General features: G+C 36.2%; 1 long non-coding RNA gene across 1 annotated transcript; it reads left to right on the forward strand.

Moving 5' to 3' along the window:
* The first annotated feature begins 919 nt into the window (after positions 1-919).
* On the forward strand, positions 920-1,864 carry LOC128249540 (uncharacterized). Its single transcript, XR_008265662.1, has 2 exons — positions 920-1,302; positions 1,601-1,864. It is a non-coding gene; the product is annotated as an uncharacterized LOC128249540 (long non-coding RNA).
* The last annotated feature ends 3,176 nt before the right edge of the window (positions 1,865-5,040 follow it).

Consider the following 5,040-nt stretch of genomic DNA (forward strand, 5'->3'; position numbering starts at 1 on the left):
GTGTGTGTGTGTGTATACATATATGTTCTCACACACGCTCTCAGATACAACTGCGTATATACATACACATACAATTGAGAGTTATCTGTGAAAGGTGGGGGGAGTGTTTAACTATATCATTTTCTGTTTCTACGTTTACTTTTACTTTCTTCTTGCCTTTCATCCACTTCTGTCTCACTTCTTTTGAATGTAGTATCTAGAATATTTCCACGCAATAGAGTTTGCATTTCTTGAAGCACGTGCACGGAGGACGGGACAAAATTGTTAGCTGTAAGGGAGGTCAAGATTTTGAGGTCATTTGTGACGTTGGTTGGCTGCATTTCAAACCTGTCAACGCTACGCAGAAGACGGTATTATGCATTGCAAAATAAGACGATATTTGACAGAAGATTAATCACAGGAATTGCCACCAAAGACCACACAAGCATTATAAGTTCTATTCACTTGGTCGTTGCTTCAACTATATTATGGAGCAAAGGAAAGTTCACCTTGATGGATGACAAAATGAAGTAAATATATGCAAGTCAAAGACTACGATATGTGCCGAAGAAACAAAAACAAATAAGTAAAGAAGTAGAAATAATTGTATAAACAATGAAATAAGCAAACAATAGCTAGAGATGGATTGATAATGTAAACCCCATCCAACCCTATTTCGAAACACTTGGTGTCAATAGGAGAGTAGGATTGAAAGCGATCAAATCTGTGTATATCAACGGGAGACTGGGGAGTTGAGAATGAGTGAAGGACAGAACACGCAGGAATAGGGAAAATTACAAAAGAAAATCAGATGCGTTGTATATACGATGTAATACATGAAATTTGCAGTTCTGGTGACGTCATAACAGTCATTGTTGTGAAGAAAGTGAAGTAAAGCAAAGTAATTATATGACGTAGGTTGGGAGAAAGGCATAATGGGTTGAAACTACATTTTAAAGCTATAATAACAGGGTAAATATAACGGGGAGACATCCCAATCGCTTCACGAGTATATAGAAATTGTCGCTTTGAGAGTTGTATAACTTTGCGACTATAATAAACAAAGCGACAGATAGAGGAGGAAGAACAGAAGCGTGAATTTTTTTGTTTTTTCTTAGTTGGAACTGACGTGCAGAAATATAATCATTAGCACACGCACAAAACATACACACTTCTGCATAAGCTCGCATGCACGCGCAAACACGCACATGTAATGAGAATTACATTGTCACATAATGAGAATCACAAAATAGACGAAAGGACTGGATGGAAAACCGACTGGATGCTGTATCTCAACGTACGATGTATAGACAAAGCAAGCATGTATGTTTATGCTCAAACACTCATTCGCCCACGCATAGAATTAGGTATATGTGTGTGTGCGTGCGTGTGTGTGTGTGAGCGTGTGTGTGTGTGTATACAGACATGTGTGTATATATATGTTATTGTATGTATTTCTGTGTCTTTATATTCATGTATGTATGTATGTATGTATGTATGTATGTATGTATGTACGTATGTATCTATGAACGTATGTCTATGTTTACTCTCAGTAAATATCATTCACTTGCTTGAAAAAGCACTTAAATCCTTCTCATGTTACAATGCACTGTCTTTAAAGGATTGAAGATCACATTGAAGAATGCAGTTCATGATATATAGATATACAAGTGGAATCTAGTTAGAAAATCTTTGATCGTATTATTTCTCAACCAGGACACTAAGTAGCAGTAGCAGTAGCGACAGCGACATTGATGTTGACAGAAGATTATTAACAACAATCTAGTCACACGTAATATCGAATGAGAAATATTATACAACGCAGTTATAAACTGTAATAAACATAATATTTAAAAATATATATATAAAAAAAAATCACACTTTTCTTTGCTGGCATTTTATTATTTTCTTTGCAATTTAAGTTCACGTCAGTCGTCATTTATCCAGATGAAATTTGATCCCGCTTATCTATTGGCGAACCCATACAATCTCTGACCATTACTGTTTTCACAATAAAATATCCCTTTGGTGATCAGTATAATGTTTGTGAGAGATATGTCTTTCAAGAACTCAAAACTGACTACTAGTGACCACGTCTATGCTATTTCCATCACCAAAATTAAAGGGGAACAGAAGCTTCCAGTCGCTGTGCCGTCCAGAAATAACAGCCACATCACTAATAAAACTAAAGCTTCCTGAAGAATAATAGATATAAGGCAATAACAAACTGCATGCCTACGGAAAGATGTCAGAGACAAACATGTACCGGTGTTTAGAAGAGAATTATTTCTCATTATCTGAGTGAGAGGACATTTTGCTGCGCCTGGCGAAATTTCTTGCACCACAGTTTCATTAAAAAATGGCCCCTTATATTATAATTTAAATTTACGTTGACGTTTCCTTTGCCTTTAATCTTTGGTCGATGAAAGAAAATGAAATAGATGATTACACCACTCTACAGAATTCTACTTGATCAGAGACGATATGCAATACTTTTCCTCTAATGAGTAAGATGCTAGCTCTCTTACAGTTCCTCTTCAATAGTCTTTCCTCCACAAAGCCTCATCCCTCTGGAATATCCTTCTTTTCCATATCTTTTGAGCAGATGTTGACTTTCCGGTGTTGAAACGTAATATTAGCGTTCTATATTTAAGAGCTGAGGAATTATGTACGTTATTTACATTATTTACATTTGACGGATATTTGTCCTCATCTTGGTTGTTGTTAACACCATGTTTCGGATGATATATCCCACAGCCTTCATCAGATTTCTTGGGGAAATTTCGAACCTGGGTTCTTATTCCTAAGGTTATTATTATTATTATTATTATTATTATTATTATTCAGGTCGCTGCCTGCAATCGAACTCGAAATCTTGGGTTTAGTAGCCCGCGCTCTTAACCACTACGCCATATGCCCGCGGCTTCAAAATCCACTATCTCAGCTAACAAATGTCTAGGACCAATCCCTTCTTCCTAAATATGCAATAAAAACAAAATTAGCATTAGGATTCTTATCTGTTACTCCAGATACGGACAGAGAGATGAAATTACTCTGTAGTCTCTTGTTAGATGTTTCAGAATTGTTGACATATGTGGTTCTCGATAATTTTCTGATGCTACAGCCCAAATCATAGCGTAAAAGATTGAAAAGACAGAAATACTTTATTTTCCCCTTTAGCCAAAGCCTCATAAACTTCATGTTCCCCTTCAAGAATATGGGCATGAAAAGGAAACTACTGTCATTTACTAAATTTGCTGAAGATAGAAAATAAGGCCGGGCATGGTTCTATAGAACTTATCTACTTCTGGTAAGTTCTTATAGACGGAAGAACGAATATGGGAAACGATCCGCGTTCATAGTAATCAGGGTAACCTGCCTGATTGGCATCAGTTGAGTGCGAGCGACTCTATAGAAACAAATCGGGTGGTGGGGAGCTGGCAGATACGTTAGCACGCCAGGGCGAAATGCTTAGCGGTATTTCGTCTGCCGCTACGTTCTGAGTTCAGATACCACCGTGGTCGATTTTAAAGGCGGCGAGTTGGCAGAAACGTTAGCACGCCGGGCGAAATGATTAGTGGTATTTCGTCTGCCGTTACGTTCGGAGTTCAAATTCCGCCGAGGTCGACTTTGCTTTTCATCCTTTCAGGGTCGATAAAATGAGTACCAGTTACGTACTGGAGTCGATGTAATCGACTTAATCCCTTTGTCCGTGTTTGTCCCCTCTATGTTTAGCCCCTTGTGGGCAATAAAGACTTAAGAAACAAATGTTTTCTTTTCTTTTTCTCCTCATTATTCTTTTGTAAGGAATTCTTTTTTAGTTTACTCTTTGCTTTTGTTATTTTTCTTGCTATGTTCTACTTCTCAACTGACGTTGTATAAACTACAGAAATTATTATGATTATTGTTGTGTTAACGTTAATATTTTATCACTTATGGAATATATTTTTCTTCCTCTGGATTCGAAGGAGTACGTCTGTGATAACATTATACAATATACTGTTCTTTTATGCTCTGTGTGTGTGTGTGAGTGTGTGTGTGTGTGTGTGTGTGTGTGTGTGTGTGTGTGTGTGTGTGTGTGTGTGTGTGTGTGTGTATGTGTGTGTGTGTGTGTGTGTGTGTTTGTGTGTTTGTGTCTTGAGCGAGTTTATATATGCATAGGCATATATATTATATGCATGTATCTGAATGTGCGTGTAAATATACCCGCGCTCCCGCACATACGTTTTCATATATATTCTTAACTATATTAAAATTTCCATCATGGACAGATATATGTTAACGAAAGTGTAACTCTGATTGTTATCGACTCTCAACAAGTAAGGGGAGAAAGTTTCAATAAATTAAAATTTAAATATTTATGGAATTAACAAGCTCGGCTTAAATGAAAAATTCGTTTCTATTTCGAATCCAAGGCACAAATGTAGAAAAGTGTTGTACCTAACACGTAGCTTAGACATACTCCTGTCCTTCATATCTTTGAATACATGTAGGCGTTTAGCATTGAGAGTATTTTCTTCAGTGTCTTTGCATCAACATTTATTCTAAAATAATATAATTTCAATGAATTTCACCTTATAATAAAGCTGGTATTTATTTTGTTGTTACAAAAAGAATGACGTGCAGTGTAAATTTTGGTCAGATTTACACAAATTGGGACACCATTCTAAAGAAAGCAATGCGTCGAGTTCCAGCTAATCGCAAACAATAACCTAAGTAAAACAGACTGATTATATGGTTAAATATTGAATATGAAATCACCACGGTAGTAAAGGAGACAGACTTTGCTTGTTGTTTAAGTATCAAGGGGTCAAAACAATGGTCAATAGATCAAATATGACGTTGTTGTCATAGTTGCTAACTAAAAATACTCCACCATTATATGGCAAAGCAGAAACACTTGTCTTTTGAAGATTAACGGATGGAAAAATATTACAATAAAAGTGAAGTTCATGTAGGTCATGAGCAGTAAATGTTTTATAACATTACAAATAATAATCTTCATTGAAATGCAATATATTTCTGGTAGCTGTAGAGCTATACAGACTGTAATATATATAG

The sequence above is a fragment of the Octopus bimaculoides genome, chromosome 15 (assembly GCF_001194135.2).
Source record: "Octopus bimaculoides isolate UCB-OBI-ISO-001 chromosome 15, ASM119413v2, whole genome shotgun sequence".
Classification (NCBI taxonomy): domain Eukaryota; kingdom Metazoa; phylum Mollusca; class Cephalopoda; order Octopoda; family Octopodidae; genus Octopus; species Octopus bimaculoides.